The sequence below is a fragment of the Durio zibethinus genome, chromosome 9 (assembly GCF_047325235.1).
Source record: "Durio zibethinus cultivar Kanyao isolate XHJ-2024 chromosome 9, ASM4732523v1, whole genome shotgun sequence".
Lineage (NCBI taxonomy): Eukaryota > Viridiplantae > Streptophyta > Magnoliopsida > Malvales > Malvaceae > Durio > Durio zibethinus.
The window spans coordinates 10,827,600-10,846,369 of record NC_143170.1 but is presented as its reverse complement, the minus strand read 5'-3'; the positions used below and the strand labels follow the sequence as shown (position 1 = coordinate 10,846,369).

Genomic DNA, 18,770 nt, shown 5'->3' with positions numbered 1-18,770 from the left:
GTTTCTGGGATTTTCGTCGAAAACTGGGCAGATTGTCGGAAACTTCAAGGTTCACCGGAATTTTTGCCGGAAAATTTAAATTTCGTCGGAATTTTCGTCGGAATCTGAAAATTTCCCAAAAATTTCCAGAAAAATTTTTCGTCAAAAATTTCTAAAATTTTTTGTCAAAAATTTCTAAAATTTTTTTTTCACTCCCAGAACACTCCTAAACTTTTCCTAGCTTCCTATACACCTCTTTTTCTCTCAAATCAGTAGCTTTGCTTACTGTTTTCTCTGTGTGTTTCATTCTGTTCCAGGAGGTGCTTTATATAGGGATTGATCAGGAGTTTCTGATCAATCCCAATTCTCCTTTGGACGGGAATTCAATCTTTGAATCCAGTCTGGACTCTTTTGATTGAATTCTCACTCCCAGTGAGATTCTTCAACTTTCAATCCTAGCCCTCCAAAATAAAAATCAAAATAATAAAAAAAAACTAGATAATTAGAAAAGATAAATCAAAAGATATTATAGGATAAAAATAATAATAAAAAAAATATCAGATATATAATTAGATAAGTAACAATACAAAAATAAATAAAATAAAAAAGATAAAAAATATATATACATATTAGTAATAATACATAAATAATAAAATACACATAAATATTAACAAAAAAAAAATAAATATATACATATATTAATACATAATAATAATAATAAATAATACAATACATAAAATACAAAAGAAGAAGAAAAAAAATACAAGATAAAATTGAATTGGGCTTATCCATTTGGGCCAAGCCCAATCGATCTGGGCCTGGACCCAATTGGGTGTCTACATAAATGAATTAAGCTATTTCTAAATTATTTAAGTTTATTTTAAAAAAAAATTGAATTGAATTTAATCATTATCAAATTAAATTAAAATTATTTGAATAACAAGTTAAATTAAACTCGAGTAATTTAATATCTTATTTAAGAAATTCTTAAATTTAATCAAATTTTTATTTTTTAAATATATTTAATACATAAATAAATGATAAATTTAATATCAAAATTTATAAATTTATCGAATAATCGAGCATGTGCGTATTTAAATTAAATTTGGAGCAGGCTACTTTCTTTATTATTGTTCTTATCGCACTCGTGAAAAGTATTTATTTATTTTTTTGTAGTTCTTTTGTCCAATGGCTTTTCTATCCTATCGAGCAAAGACCAGAACTTAGCCAAATTGTTGTGGGCCCATGGACTTCGGGAGATCTGACTCTTTAACACCTCAAACAAATATTTTTGGCAAAAGGCAATGAAAACAATGCATGCTTCTCCCCTCGTTTCTTGCTGCAAAGAAGAATTTAGTTGCATGATGTTTGGCAGCACTTACTCAAAAACCTCTATCAAACTATTATTATGAATATGATCCTCAACAAACTGAAACTCCAATCACTCCCTAAATCCCCAACCTTTTCTTTTGCATTCCATTTTTCAACTTCTTCTCCACCACATTACCAAAAACGACGACGACAACAACAACCCATCACCAACAAGCCATACTAGATGGACAAAATCCATAACCTCTGTACCAAACACCGAGACATCGACGAAGCCCTTCGTCTATTCGACACTCTCTACCCCCATGGTTATCACCCTAATTCTAGCATAATCCATTCCCTTTGTAATTCCAACTGCTTCATTTAAGCTCACCATTACTCTCTTCTCTCATTATTTTTTTATTAATCCCTGATGAATGAACGTGCTATGTTCTCATTACTCGCTTGCTCCATTCTAAAACCCGACATTCCACATTTCATGTTTATGTTCTTCACTTAATGTAAAACCTAAGTTCTGCCTTCGTTAACAAATTTTAACCACCTAATTTTTCAATTTTGTACGGATTTATTATATATATAATGGATAGGGTTTTTTTATATGAAAAGTAAAGGATAATTTCCTAATGCTGTTACTTACATTACTTTGATTGTGGGATTATTGATGATATTTTTGGATGCCTTAGCTAGATGAGAGCTAGTTTGAGGTTATAAGTGATGGAACCTGAACTTGCAACCAAAAAGCACGGTCAAGGGGCACTGGAGTTAGTTCTCCAAGACGCACTCCAACACTTAGGTCAGTACAGAGTTTAGCTTTTAGGAGGAAGAAGGTGAAGTGTGCTGAAGGAGTTATGATAAAAGGAAATGCTTAAGTCTTATATACTTGAGCCTCTTTTTTATCTTAAATATGAGATAAATGATGATGATTTAATTAAAACAGTTGACAATTGATAATAAATTTTGTAAAATTCAAGAAGTATCCATATAAATGATTATAAACTACATTTAATAATTTTAAATATATATATTATATTTAATGATTTCAAATAAGATAAAAGTCAAATATTCAATTTTAAAGTGATGTTTTGATGGGACGGAGATGTTGGGCGAGTCCTTCCTCGGTGAAGGAAGAGCAGTTCTTAAGGTGAGGTGACGTGGTCGCCGGGAATCCAAAAAAGTTGACTTTATTGACCAAGCAAATAAGCATAATATTGCCCCTAGGTTTAAGTACGTTATAAAGTGATCATCCTTAAACCATTGACAAAAGTCTATAAGAATATGCTTGGCAGAAAGGCAATGTCGGTTTGGCAAACTGTTTTTGATAACATGTCCTTTAAGGCGAGGGGTACACTCATGGTGAGCTATGTTGATAACTTGTCCATATGAAGCGTAAGGTTCTTTTTTGGCAAGCTGTGTTGATGATGTGTACCTATGAGGTGAAAGGTGCGCTCTTCTTGAGCTGTGCTGTTGGTTGAGGCACAGGGATAATAGGTGGGGACTTAGAGAAATTTTGAGGAAAAAAACTGATGCTCTGTAATCAGTGTGCATAAGTGGAGTGCGTCTATTAGGGCGATGTGAGGCGCACGCCAGTGTTTTTGAATGGTGAGCTGGTGTTGAGGAGTGGTCAGGTGTAATCAATGGTTTTAAATTTTTGAAATGAATCAATTTTTTTAAGGGGACTGGATGTGTCTATTTGCAGAGAGAAGTAACCAAAGGATCGATCTTAAAGGGGATTAATTTAGATCGTTTGAGGATCAATTGAAATGGTTCATACCGGTGCCATTTCAAATGTGTCATTTAATGCTTGAAATGGTTTCAATTGGTACCATTTCACTCGTGGTGTTTGGCTGAGTATAAATAGGAAACTTAGAAAATTTGTCACTCACTTATGTTATTTGTTTTCAAAAGAATCTTGCTGTGAGCGTATTTGTGCTTGTTTTTTGTTCTTAATTGTTCTACAAAAGTTTCTGTTAGTAAGGTAATTTTTTTTTAGATTTTTATTATCTTTTGTTATTTGTGAGGAAGTAATGGCACTAAAAAAGAGAATCATGGTTAAGAGCTCGAGTGATAAGGAGAGGGTTAAGGTATCAATCACCATCACCGGTGGCCAACGTAGAGGAAGGCTACTCAGGGCAAAGGCCACGGGGGTCAAACAAGGCAAAGCAACGGAGGCCATGGGTGTGGCATTGTAATTAGGGAAGTGGGGCCTCTCTTGGCTGACGTGAATGCCTAATTGCTATGAAAAGGAAAAAGAAAGAAAAAAAAAAGGCAAAAAAAGTTATTGTGGAGTAGCATAAGGACTTAGCTCTAAGGACATGGCTCTAAAGACATGGCTGCCAGATGTTTATACTTTTCATGCAATGCCAGTCATGGTGGAGCTGGTGCTAGATCATGTGGCCTTCAACCCTCGTGATCCTATGTATGAGATTTCCTTGTCACCACCACGCTTTACGATTACTTAGGTGGGAACTTTGAGGAAATGGTAAGGTTCTACCTATACAACTTTCACCATGGGTTTCACCTACCTTGCATCCCTTCCTTCATTTATTGCTAGCCACCTACAACATAGCAGCATCCTAAATAGCATCAAATGCGTGAGTGATCTTAGTCACAAACCTGATCTATTGCAAATTGAAGAAATGGGTGCCTTAGTGAATGTGATTCTAGCACTTTACATGTTGTTGGAGATTAATGGCTGGTTCTGTTATGACCAGGTGTATGTGTCACGGGTCGAGACTCAAGCTCCGAACCCGCACGGCTCCGGGACCCGGGCATTCACCCTTCCGGCGTCCCAGATCAGCCTTCCGCCACGGTTTACACCCTTGTGAGGTATTATCCGCTCTGGCCCTCTGGCCTCACGGTTTTGTCCTATAAAAGGCGCCTCACAAAGCGAAGATGGTGTGAACCCTTTTATACCCCAGGGACCTTCCTATTATGTTCGATGTGAGATTCAGGACTCCTCCTTAGGTCCGTGACATTCTCCCGCACCCAACCTTGTGACGCCCTCGTCACGGAGGCCGGCCACCCTGCCTACCTCCCTCGAGGCACTCGGCGTGGATCGAACGGTTTAGGGATGGCTCTGATACCACTTGTCACGGGTCGAGACTCAAGCTCCGAACCCGCGCGGCTCCGGGACTCGGGCATTCACCCTTCCGGCGTCCCAGATCAGCCTTCCGCCACGGTTCACACCCTTGTGAGGTATTGTCCGCTCTGGCCCTCTGGCCTCACGGTTTTGTCCTACAAAAGGCGCCTCATAAGGCGAAGATGGTGTGAACCCTTTTATACCCCAGGGACCTTCCTATTATGTTCGATGTGGGATTCAGGACTCCCCCTTAGGTCCGTGACATATGAGTGGTCTTGCATAGTAGAGCTACCTTCAAACGGCTATTCCCATTATTATAGGTACGTGATGATGTGTACAAGAATTCCTAGCGTACGATTCCCTTTCAAAATCAGGTGGTCTAACGCCAACGCACCGACCATAAAAGTGCTTAAGCTCGGGGATGATAAGGCTAGGTAGATTCATGCATTGAAAGATGTCGAAATATCATACTTGGAATAGGCCAGACGTGAGAACACCTTGATTACTGCTTGGTTCTAGGTGAAGATGATCAATTGGCTACTGCTATCTAGGGGTGCTGGACAAAGAGAAAGGTAGGAAGGAAATGGTAGCCAAAGCAAAAGATAAGGACAAAGAAAAAGAGGCTCATTGAGGCAAAAACATAAGTTTATTGTTTGGTTGACTTGTGTATTATGCTACTGTTTGTGTGGATTGATAGTGCTAGTTGATCATGGTGTTGTTATCGTATTGGCTAATTGACATTGCTAACTAAATTTGTTATGTTGTTGTAGTGAAGAGGGTAGTTGTGAAGCCCAAAAAACCTGTGGCTTGTCAGGAAGGTCCCCTTGTTACAGGCGTACAGCAGGTTCCAAAAGAAAAGCCATGAAGGCTATCCCTATTAGCATATAGGGAGCTGAGAGGGTTAGTGTGCTGAGCTAGTGAAAAGTAGTGGGAAGAATGAAGGGGTAGTCAGTGTGGGCATGCCTACTACGAGGGTCTCTCATAAGGGTAACTGTTGTTCCTTTTACTAATTTTTCTTTTCAGTTGACTGATTATAATCGTCGTGTCTTTGTTTTGTAGATATGGATCTAAACTTCAGAAGGTATTCTAACTAAAGAAGCAGTGAGGGAAAAGTTCTCTACATACTAGTCCTCCTTCTGTAAAAAGACAAGCAGTAAGGAGCTCACCTGAGTAGTGCTATACCTGCACCAACTATTTCTCTTCAAGTGGTGTCTGCCACTACAACCGTAAATACCCATTCTTGTCCATGTTGCTCCACCATTGCTTAAGCCTCCAGTCAGGGTGTCTAAGCCTACAACAGTCGCACCAAAGCCCCCTACAATGACTACTACCTCCATTGTATTGCCTCATCCACCATCCATCAGCATGCCTTCAATGGTTGTGAGTACTGATGCCAGCAAGCCCAACAATGAGTAGATGGAAACCGGTTTGAAAGCTGTTATGCTAGCCATAAGGTATTCTGATGATCGTATGGACAAGACATCCTTTGCTGACTTTATAGCAATCAACGAGAGGCCAACCATATAATTCCCAATAGAAGCTTCATGTCGATAGGCCACCATCAACCTTCCCAGGTTTGCCAGGGAAAGAGTGCAATAGTTCCCCCTACTCAACAACTTGCAAGCTGAATTATGCCTGGCTATTGAGGTAAGTGTTGGCTAAACACTAATGTATTGTTTTTGTGTCTTGTAGTGTTCAACTTGTTGATTAATGCACTTCTTCATTTTTATAATCTTTGGCAAATAAGGTGGACCTTTATGAGCAAGTGAAGTTATTGGTAGATAATTGTTGGTTAGGGCAAAATACTTGTAAAAAGAGGCAAAGAAAAAGGTTGATTAGGAGATGTTGGTCGAGGAGAAGAAGGCCTTCATTGAAAGGTTTGAGACTCTCAATGCCTATTACATAAGGAAATAAAAAAAATTAGAGGTGTAGCTGAAGAAAATTACTGCTAGAAACCTAGCTTTGTAGCAATTATTGGATGGGACCAACATCCACCTAAAGGAGGTTAAGGGGAGAAAAATCAGCTATGGGATAAACATGTGGTAGCCATTACATGCACTAACTAGATGCAAGTAAAAAAGGATCAAGTTTTAGCCCGTACCCTTCAATTAGAGGAAGAGCTAGCCAAGTAAAAAGTAGATTTGGAAAGTGAAGAAGCTTAGTCCACTAAGAAGTTGGCGAAACAAAAACAATGAGTGGATTGGCATTTATTTAGCCACTAGCGAGCAATACAAGTTATATGCCTTATACTGTACCAAGTTCAAGAACAAATAAGGCCTCTAGACCTAAGGGGGTGGACCTTTAAGAAATAAGGATGCCATTAAAAAGGCTTCAATGTTGAGTTCCCAAAAAATGTGATCTTACTAGAGGGTGTAAAGGTGTCCGAAAGGATAAATAGAATCTCATTGGGCCCTGACCTAAATTCTCTACCTGCTTCCATTGGTGACTCTCAAGCTAACAATTTTGGTGTAAAGCTTACCTCTATGGGCCGTGAAGTTGAAGTTGATATAGCTACTCATCCCTCAATAAACTTATGATCATGCTAACTAATGATGCTCTTGCTTTTATTGATGGCCTTTCTTTTACTATTTCTCTTTAGAGATTTTTTTTAATTGAATGTGTTGGCATAGAGACTTAACGCAATAAAATGGTGGCACAAGCACGTGTTAAGCATGTTGGTGTAGAGCTTTAAGACAAGATAATGGTTGATTGCAAATGTCATTAGAATAAGGTAGGATGCCATATTTCTTTATTGAGAGTTTTCTTATACATAAGTTCTTACAATAAAAGGTTCTAGCGAAACCCAATTATACATAATAAAGACAAGTACTTCATAAAAGTGATAAATTTTAAAAATAAAGTAACCTGACAATGGATGTTTTATCAAACATAGTACCTCTTCAGATGAATGGCATTCCATGTCCTTAGTATATGGTTGTTCCCTATGTCTTCTAGTCTGCATGCTCTAAACCTAATGATAGCGGAGATACTATATGGCTTTTCCTAGTTAGGCGATGACTTCTTCCTTTGCACAACTAGTTTACTAGGTTCATAGTTTTTTAATATCAGGTGTCCTACTTGGAAATGTTTATGCTTGACTAAAAAATTATAGCATTTGGCAACCTATTAGGCCTTGAAACTATATTGACTTCAAATAGGTCACTAATTTCTTGTAACAAATTTAGGTTAGCCCTCAGAGCTTCTTTTTTATATTCATGGTTGAAGTATGTTGTTCACAGTGTGTTTATGCCCATTTTAGTAGGTATCATTATTTTCATCCCATAAGTCAATATGAATGACGTTTCTCCTATTGTTAAGTGGTCTATGGCTTTGATCACCTAAGTATCCCAAGGGCTTCTTTCACCTAGTCCTTTTTGCCTCATTAAGCTTTTTCTTTAAAGTGGTTAAGATCTTTTGATTTATGGATTCTACTTGGCCATTGGTCAAGGGAAGGGCCATAGAGCTGTGTACAAGAGCTATCTTGAAGTTTTGGAAAAATCATCTCAATTTGTCAGCCTAAATTTGTGTCCTATTATCCACCATAATGGTGTGAAAAATACCAAATCTACATACTATGTATTTTCACATAAAGTCTTTCACTGTTTTAACAATAATAGTGGCCATAAATTCTACCTCGACCCTCTTAGTGAAGTAATCATATGCCATAATCATGGACTTCCTTTATACAATTGCCATAGCGAACGGACCCAAGATGTTAATGTTTCATTGTGCAAGTGGTTTGTAGACACCTTTTTTGTCCAAAAAACTAAACCTTGTGTCCTAATAAATCCAAATCAGTTCTTGATTTCATTTAAGTCCATTTGAATGCTTTAATTAGGTATATCAAGCTAATCTTATAGTGAGTCAGTTTAAATTTTATTATCACTCTAAATTTTATTATTATTATTATTTTCTTTCCTTTCTCATTTTTTATTTTTCATTGCCTAAAGTCTTAGTGCATTAAATGCACTGAATGTTACTCACTAGTCAACCTCTCCCTATCCACCTTTCATTGCCAAAGTCATAAATGGTGGCCAAAAGTCTTCTGTAATCCCTTAAAACATGAGATTGATGACTTAATCAACTCTATAAATTGAGCTACAAAAAAAAAAATTAAAAGAGAACTAGAACAAAACCTTACCAAACCAAAAAAGAAAAAATCTTTGAAAAAACCAAAATCTCAAAAAAAAAAAACTTTGCAAAAAAAAAAAAAAGAAATTTTTTTTAAAAGACGAACGATTACTGTCGAAACTTTTCTTTTTTTTAAAATCCCTCGTTTTTTTTCAAACTTTTCCACCACCAAAGAAAAAAACACGAACACCATATCCTCGAAGGGAACCATTAGTAAAAACATAAAACAAAGCAAAACAAAGATTTAAAAAAATTAATTGGGTGAAACTTTCAACATTAACCAACTTTTTTATAGGACATTTTTAGAGAAATGAAGCCCAGATCAGTATTGAGAAGGTTGAGAAAAAAATTTTGGTGCTTTTGGTGAATTTTCCAACCACTAGATTGGTGGTCGATAATGGAAGAGAAGGCAGTCGACGGTATTGGTCTTTAAGATTTTGAGTTCGACTAGGTTTAGAGAGAGAAGCTCTCTCTCTAAAAAAAAGTGAAGAGAAAATATGAAACAAATTTTTTTTTCTTTTTATAGTTGAAAAAAAAAAAAGCAAAACGACGTTGTTTTAAGGGAAGAATTCACGTATTGACCCATGATCCACGTAACTGACCTAAGACCCATTCCCTTTGAGCCAAACGAAGATAGACCGACTTGAATCAAACTGAATTGAGTTAAATAGGCTTGAACCATCCCAAAATCACACTAAATCGCAATTAACTAGTTGAACCATTCAAAACCACCTCGAATCAGCTAAAATGCATCAAACCATCCAAACCACCCCTTGGACCATTGGCTGCATTGATTAGGGGCATTTTTGTATTTTTTTCATAATTTTTGGTTTTTTTTTTATTTTTTACTCAAATTTTTATATATTTTTATTTCTATTTTTTGTAATTTTTATTTTATTTTTATGTGAACTCTAGTAGAGAAAACTAAATTAAAATGAAAAATGTTGTATTTTTTAAAAATTCTAGGGAAAAAGTTGAAATATCAAATTTTCCTAAATTGTTTAAAGATAAAAATGCTAGGAAAAAAGTTGAAATATTAATTTTTCCTAAAATATCTTTTGAAAATAAGAATGTCATAATAAACAAAATTTTTGTTTTGAAAATATAAATTTTGAACTAAAAAATTTTAATTTTCAAAACTGATAAGGAAATGGTTGAAATATCAATTTTTCCTTAGAATGAATTTTTGAAAATATTTAGGGAGAGCTTGAAATGTCAATCTCTTCTTAAAACTAAAAAATAAAATTTTTGAATCTTCCAATGATGGAATTACTAGAAAATTGCAATAGCAATTTCGATGTAAATTCCTAGCTGAGGTATTATTTTCTAAATGTTGCTAAAATATTAGAGATTTAGAAAATTGTCTAATATCAAAGGTTCTAATAAGTAAATAAAAAATAAAAAATATATTTGAATCTAACGACAGAGCCCCTTTAAGAGTGTCAATAGATATCTTAAATACTCTTGAGATGAGAAAATATTCTTAAATTTTTTGCTAAAATATTAGAGTAACTTAGGAATAAATTTTAATTTTAAATCTTTTGAAGATATTTTTTTAGAAATATTCTCATACTTAATTGATAACATGAGATCAATTGGTACTGTTTTTGAATGGGTATTATGAAGGTGTTATAACATTTTTCATATGTAACCGTAATTCTGAATCCAGCTCTGATTTGTAGACCAAAATATTTTTTAGATAAATCTTAATTAATTTTGGGATTTATTTAAACATAAATTTTTGAGTGAGCAATCACACCTAAGCTAAAAGATTGGTGGCAACTCCTAATTATTATGTCTAGCGATCAAGTCCCTTGGATAAAAAATCGTTATGACATGGTTAAGGGGAAAACATCCAGTTAAGTGCTTCTGCTAGCTCTCGAGTGACTTTGTCCTACCTTTTGAAACTTATCAATCTTTTTAACCAACTAAAATGCATTTATTTTCATGGCGAGCCAATAATAACCTTATTATAATGCATTTTATGCAAGTGCTCATTCGCTTATATAATAATAGTACACCCCTTTCATGGATTTCCTTTAAGACGTATACTACTTCAGAGGGTGACAAACACCTGAAGAAAGGGGCTGAGAAAGCTTTCTTGTATAAAGTGTCCTCCAATAGTGCAAATCAAGCTGATCTCTTTTGGATTTTCCTATTTTTTACAAGGTTAGAGGGGTGCTTTTCTTTAAAATAGGCTTTAATGGGGGTAATCCAAGTGTTTTTTTTTTTTTTCAATACATAGAATAGAGGGCTTGTAAGTATCAAGGCATTGGTGCATACTCCAATAAGATTTTTTTCACGCTCTTTGATCTCAATAAAAGTTGCTAGCTTAGACAATAAGTTAGCCTTAATGTTGTTAGCATGAAGAACTTGTTCAAAACTTAATGTTGCTAGATGATGGCATGATATTTAGCCAACGTAGGATTTTTTACTTCATACTTACCATTGACTTGGTGGGCAACCAACTATGAATCTGTGTATGCAATTAAATCCTTCACATTTAGGCTAGTTGCCAACTTTAGCACTACAGCTAATGCCTTATATTTACCTAAATTATTAGAGATAAAGAAACCAAAAAATAGGCCATACTACTACTTTTGACCATGAGGACTCAATAGTAAAATCCTCCTGCCAGAGCCATCTTTCCCTTAGGAACCATTAACATACAACATCCAAGTTTACTTTGGCAGAGGATTTTATATTGAAGGGCGTTGGATGATTTAAGGGGTGGGTTATGAAACTTTGTTGGCCTATCTGTTTCTTTTGTCATCTCTTGTTCAAGCAGCTAAGGTTAGGGCTTTTTAGCATGTTTTGGTTAGACCTCAACTTCAGGTGTGAAAAAACACTTAGTGAGGAAATCTATAAAGGCCTAGGCTTTGATAGCCTTCTTAGGCTTGTATTCGATGTAAAACTTACTGAGCTCGCCACTCCATTTCATCATTCTTCTAGAAGTGTCTATCTTTGTGCAAGATCTTTTTAAAGGGCTAGTTCATTAATACAGTAATGGTCTGTGCTTAGAAATATTATCTCAATTGACGGACGTCTATCACATAGTGAAGGCAATCTTTTTCAGTCATGTGTAATTAACTTTTTCATTCTATAATGCACTGTTGGTGTAATATATTGGAATTTGATTGCCATTTGCCTCCCTAACTAACATTGTTACCACTATTTCATTTGATATTACCAAGTAGACATATAAGGGTTAGCCATGAGCAAGATTAGCTAATAAAGGAGGTGAGTGAAAGTACTACTTTAGCACTTCAAAGGCATTTTTACATTAGTCATTCCACTTAAACTTAGTTACATTTCAAAAAAACTTTAAAAAAGGGTAAGCATTTGTCGACCAACTTGGATACAAATCGATTAAAGGCTACCACTCACCCTGTTAATCTCTGTATCTCCTTAGTTGTTCATGGGGGATTCATATCCAAGATAGCCATCAACTTCTAAGGGTTTGCTTCAATGCCCTTATTAGAAACTATAAATCTAAGAAACTTGCCTGACTTCACACCAAAAATTTATTTAGTAAAGTTTAACTTCATGTTATATTGATGTAAGATGGAAAAAGTTTATGCCAGATCTTGTACATGCTATTTTAGGGAAAGGCTTTTTACCAACAAGTCATCCACATATACTTCTAAGGATAATCCAATCTGATCATTTAAAATCTTGTTAACCAACCTTTGGTAAGTGGGTTTTATGTTCTTAATTCAAAGGACATAACCGTATAACAAAACAGACTATCTTCAATTATGAAAGACATCTTCTCTTGATCTATCCTGGCCATTCTAATTTGGTTATACCTTAAAAATGCATCCATAAAACTCAAATACTTATGACCCGTAGAGAAGTCAATCGAAGGTAAAAATAATATATCATTGGGGCAAGCTTTATTCAAAATAATGAAGTCCACACACATCCGCCATTTTTTATTTTCCCTTTTTACCATTATGACATTGGCGAGCTATTCTGGATACCTTGCCTCCTTGATAACAATGGTAACCAACAACTTGTCAACTTTTTCCTTTATTGCCTATATCCGTTCAGAAGCAAAATACCTCTTTTTTTATTTCACTGGCTTAACTGCTAGGTATACATTTAAGTAGTGAACAATAATATGCTCATCTATACCAGTAATCTCTATGGCAGATTAAGCAAAGACGTCTGCATTTTACTATAAAAACCATTATGGAATACCTTTTATTTTGGGATCAAATAGGGAACCCCTTTGGGTGACTAACTTTGGATTGGGTGGATACAACTACACTAGCACTATTTGCTCAACAAGGCAAGCCTTATATTCTTTAGTCTCATTACAAATGTCTAAGCTAACAATGTTAAGTGTTTAGGCTAAGGTGGGTTTGATGAGGTTTAATAAAGGTGGGGGGTTAGGTTGTGTTTCAAGATTTTCTATTGGCAAAGATACTATCTCCACTGCTTTATCCTCTTTTTGTGTTAGTTGAATGCTTAATAAGTAGCATTGATGGGTTGTGACTTGGTTGATTCTTATAAATCTGATCCTTATAAAGTGAGGAATTTGACTTTCAAATAATAAATGGTCATCACCATTTTTTAGTGGCCTACAAAAAATAATGTTTTATGCTAAAGGTTGATCCACCAACAAGAAATCCACCAAGATTGTAAGCATTTGCTCGTCATGTCTCATGGTAACTGGTAAAGTAATGAACCATTTCATGACAATCGACTGATTTGCAAAACCAAATATAAGCCCTAATGATCTTAGGTCATTGCTTAAGAAGCCCATTTGCTTAAACGCCCGGTACTATATCAAGTCAATCGCACTTTCATTATCCACCAAGATTTTTTGTACATGAGAATTGACAATGGTCATCGAGACTACTAAAGGGTCATTGCCATTATCAACCAAGATATCTGTATCATCTTCTGAGAAAGCCACCAACTAGTCCTTCATTTTTTACTTTTTAGGTGCCACGTTAATGGCCATGACATTGTGCAAGTGGGATTTATGCTTTGATTTGCTATTGGCCCAGTCTTTTGTTTCTACCATGATGACATGGATTATCCCTTGAACAAGACATTTTTTAGCTACCCTTGCTTGGCAAGTTTCTTCTTTTTCTTAGTGGGATGAACTTTCACCCTGCTACAAGTAGGTGTGTCATTTTTTGGGCGGGGTGGTGAATTGTTTTAATGCTCGTCATTGCGATTAGGTTGGCTATTAATCAAGCCTTCCAATCTTTTAATCTCTTTTTGGAAGGCTATACACTCGTTTAAAGAATGCTACTTAATTAAGTGGTAGTCACAGTGTCTTTTTAGTGGAGGTTGGTTGTTCAATTATTTAGGGAAAGGTCTCACTTGGTTAGGTTTTTGGTTGTTTTTTGGGTGGGCCATTGGGTAATGGCATTAAGGTTTCGGTTTGGGGTTTGGTAGTGGTTAGGTTATGGTTAAGGGGTTCAAGTGCTGCTATTCTGTCAGTCTCTTTTCTTAGATTGGTTGGCAGTTGTCATGAAATCATTGACCAGGGGAACCGATGACTAGAAGTTTTTGTTCACCTGCTATCACCTCGGGAATGTTTAAAGCGCTATTCACACATTTCTAATATATTTACAGCTCTAATTTTATTAGCTTTAACAAATTTTGGGCCTATTTCATAAAACTAGTATAGCTACTTAGGTTTGCTCTCTGTCAATGAATATTTGAGGTAATCATGCCAAACCCTAAAAATGAAAGCATGGATGATCCACTCTATGTTAAGGTCTTTAAACCTAGGGTAGGTGTATTGAATCGCTTTAAATACTATCGTTAAATCTCATTAGGCTTCTATTTTATGAATAGTAAGCTTGTAAAAGAGCATGTTGTGGACCTGCTATTGAGGAAATGAGCCAATAATTACCTGCTAAGTGTGTCAAAGTTGTCAATAATTGTTAGAGCCATAGAGTTAAACCACGTACAGGCTCTTTCTTATAAAATTATGGGAAAAACCCTACATTTTATCCTATCCGAAGCATTGTGCAAGTCCATAAAGGTCTTGAAGTGATCCAGGTGGTCTTCTCGGTCAATGGCCCTGTTATAGGTTTTTTTAAAGAGTTTGATGGATATGGGGATATTGGTTTATCTGATAAGGATAGTTAGGGGTTGTGGTCATCCTCTAACTATTACAGGTCTTTGTTCTTTTGCTTTTTTAAGTCAATAAGTTCTTTGTGCAAGACAACCAATTGTGTGACCAGTTCATTCTCAGGGTTAAAGTTGGTAGGGTTTTGGTTTTGTGTGGTGAGGTCATTAGGGTAAATACTATCTTGGATGGGTTAGGGGTTGCTTTCTTTAGGGTGGGTAAGGTATTGTCTTGGATTTCGAATGGGGTCTAGGGTCTATTATGTTGGTTGTTGGGTAGTCTGCTAATACTATTATAGTAACTTTTGCTAGGTGACTACTTAGGCATTTCATAGCTAGATTTAGTTCATCAATGCATGGTAAAATTCTAGAGGTGGTTGTTGCATGTTGGTTTGGTATATAGGGATTTGTGAGGTGGTAACACGTACAATTTATGTTATAGGAGTAATGTTTTGACAATTAGTGGCATTAATGGGTTGTGAAGACTGGACCTATATAGGAGGTGATTAGGTTATTGGGTTTGAAGGTCCAATAGTAGTAGTATAGACCAATGGTGGGGTTAAGGTCATATTTGGAGATAAAACTCCCATCAAGTTTAGTATTTTCCTAATGATTATGCAGTCCATTCATTTAATGATAGTACATTGGGAAATAGAGAAAAGGGTCATACCTTTAATTCAATGAAGGAAGGTTTGGTGATGAGATTTGTGGTGGGGTTGGTAGCATGGCTACTTCATCAGAGACAACTGAAGGCTGGATAGTTGAATTTATGGTAGGCTTTGCAGTTTTAGAAAAGTGATAATGGTGAGACATGGCTGTTGTTTCCTACAAACAATGTCAATTATTGATGGTGTTTTTGGGTGTCTTAGTTAGGTGAGAGTTGGGTCGAGGTTAGAGGTGATAGAACTTGGATCTACACAAGAAAGCATGGTTAAGAGGCGCCAAAGTGGTTCTTTATGAAGCATTTTGACCTCAAGTTAGTAAGGTGTTTAAGGGTTTTAGGAGTAAGAAGGTGAAGTGTGCTGAAGAAGCTATAATGGAGGGAAATGCTTAAGTCTTTCCTACTTTGGCCTCCTTTTTGCCTTAGTACAAAGGATAGTGACTTAACTAGGATAGCTGGCAATTGAAGTAAGTTTACGTAGAGCTTGAGGTCCATGTGAATGACTGCGAACTGCATTTAATAATTCCAACAAGCATGGATTACATTTAATGATCTTAGGCAAGTTGGAGGTTAAATGTTTAGTTTTGAAGTGATACATTGATGGAACATTAGTGGAGGTATTGGGTGAGCCTTTCCTCGATGAAGGGCAAGCCAATTCTTAAAATGAGGTGACGGGGCCACTAGGCATACACTGACTGGACATCTAAGAGAGTTGATCTTATTGACCGAGCAAATAGATGTAATAAGGATATATTAGAAATAGCGATTTAGGTGTTGCCTTTAAATTGTTTAATGAAATGCGTGACTTAGCAGTGTTTTCGCTTACTTATAGTCTTCTTATTTGAGGGCTTTTTAGGAAAAAAGACGTTGCTTACGGGAAGGAGTTGGTGGAAAAGCTTTGGGAAAGAATGAAGGATGAAAAGGACGATCCGGCTGTGAATGTGGCAGCTTTCTCTAATCTCATTGATTGTTTATGTAGAGAAGGGTATTTCACGTTTTTAGAATTGCAGAAAGCATGCATCAAGCGAAGAGTGTAAGCAAGAGTTTGCATGTGGTCATATAATCGATTGGCTTCGTAGAGCTGGAAGAAACCATGGCACTTCTAGGGTTGTTTACTTGAAGCGCAAGAAAGGTTTTCTGCCGAGCTTATTTTCTTATAATTGCATTATTCATGGGCTTTGTAAGGAGGGAGGTTTTATGACAGCTTACCAGTTGTTTGAGGAAGGAACTGAGTTTGATTACTTGCCATCCGGGCACACTTAAAAGGTTCTAGTAGAAAGGCTTTGCAGAGAATCTGACTTCCATAAAGCGAGGCAAGTTTTAAATTTCATGTTGAATAAGAATGACATGGACAGAACTAGAATTTACGATATATATTTCCGAGCTCTTGTCTTATGAATAATAACCCAACTGAGCTTTTAAATATACTTGTTTCCATGCTTCAGAACCAGTGTCAAACTGAAGTGATTACCTTAAACACGGTTATCAATGGGTTTTGCAAGATGGGTAGAATCGAAGAAGCTTTGAAGGTACCAAGTGACATGATAAATGGGAAATTCTATGCTACTGATGTGGTGACATTCACTACGGTTGTTTGTGGTTTATTAGATGTAGGAAGAACACACGAAGCTCTTGATGTATTGAATCAGATTATCCCTGAAAGAGGTTTTAGGCCTGGTGTTGTTACATATAATGCAGCTCTTCACAGTTTATTTAAAACCCAACATGCAAATGAGGCAATGCGGGTATTTAATTGCATGGTAAATGAAGGTGACTCCCAACAGTACCACTTATGCTATAGTTGTCGATGGATTTTGCCAATCTGGCCTGATAGAGGAGGCTAATAAGTTTTGGGATAATGTTATATGACCTTCAGAAATCCACGATGATTTTGTATATGCAGTTATTCTCAAAAGGCTATGCCATGCAGGCAATTTCAATCAGGCTTGTCATTTCCTATATGAACTGGTTGATTCTGGTGCCCACTCCAAATATTGTGAGCTATAACATTGTTATTGACTAAGCTTGCAAGTTGGGTTTGAAAAAAGAAGCTTATATTTTAGGAGAAATGAGAAAGAATGAGCTGGAACCAGATGCTGTAACGTGGAGGATTCTTGAAAAACTGCATGTTGATATAAGAAACACTTTTTGTACTGAGGATTCTCTACTAAAATCTAGAGGTCCATAATAAGGTAGGTTCGTTTCACTCGACCTTGCTTCTGTAAAATGGGATTTGCTAGTGTGGGTCCTTTTTCTGCTTCCTGCTTCATCCAAAGCAACTGGCAACAACAGAATAACATTAACAATGTCATTCTTAAATAAGAAACAGAATAAGCACTCTTTGGGAAGAATTATACGTCCAGGGGAATTATAACTCGAGGGTTTGTCAAACTGCATGTGCAATAAATCTGAACTTGAAAGCACTTTAGATGTTTTTTATTGAGGTATCATGCAGAGGAGTATATTGGAGGCTGGCTTTAGATGTCAACATGAAGGCATGTTAAAAAGGCTGTGTGTATACACATTATACTTAGATGATAGTGACAAATATTGTATTCAAACTGCTGGATTGCACATAAACTCCATCAGTTCATATTTCTGTAGCACAAGGAAACATTTCTTGATTCTTTCACTACAAAAAAAAAATGTTATTTAGCAGCATTTTATTTCTAAAAGTTGCAGTATGAGATTTAAATAACGGTGGGACAGCTGTATAACAGCCGCTATTTCATGATAACACCACCATCTGCCACTATTATTGAAGAAAAGACAGAAGAGAATTTGAATCCCTACTGTAGAGCATTTCATGGTCGTGAATTGCAGCGTAATATTGAATAGCGGTGATAGCAGGTCGCTATTACCCATTACTCTGTTTTTCATTTAAAATTTCAAGAAAAAATTTTCATTTGACTCTAGTTAAAAACTTAAAACAAAAACAGCAAATCAGAAAATAGACATCAATTCACAAATTCAGCAAAAAAAAAACCTACAAAACTTAAGACTTCCAAAGACATCAATTCTCTCAAATTAAACTTCAATCAAGATCAAACACATGTAGTTTAAGGATAAAATAAATTCAACACTCAAATTACTTTTTTTTTTAATTCCAAATTTACAGTGATTTTGTATGTTTGGGATTGGTCTGGGCTATGGTGCATTGCTAAGAGGGGGTAGAAGCTACTAGGACTTAAAATGAGAGACAAGAGATGAGAGTAAGACTTGAGGTTAAGGGAGACAAGCAGAGAGCACACATTGGAAAAAAAGAGAGATGAGGATGAGGATGAAAGCTTGGAGAGAAAATTTATTGAATAAAGGGTGAAGGGATGAGAAGTTGTGGTGTGAGTTTGTACAATTTAATCAAGAGGTAAAGGAAATAGACTTGGAGGCTATTGTTGTTGAAAATTGCCTTATGCGTGTAGGCTCGCAAGTTTGATTTTATTGTAGACCCATAAAAAGTAATTTTCTTGGCCATAAATAGTAATATTCTTGCTTAAT

The 18,770-nt window shown here is 36.0% G+C and overlaps 1 pseudogene; it reads left to right on the top strand.

The window, feature by feature from the left end:
* Positions 1–1,239: 1,239 nt before the first annotated feature.
* On the top strand, positions 1,240–17,556 carry LOC111316990 (uncharacterized; annotated as a pseudogene).
* The last annotated feature ends 1,214 nt before the right edge of the window (positions 17,557–18,770 follow it).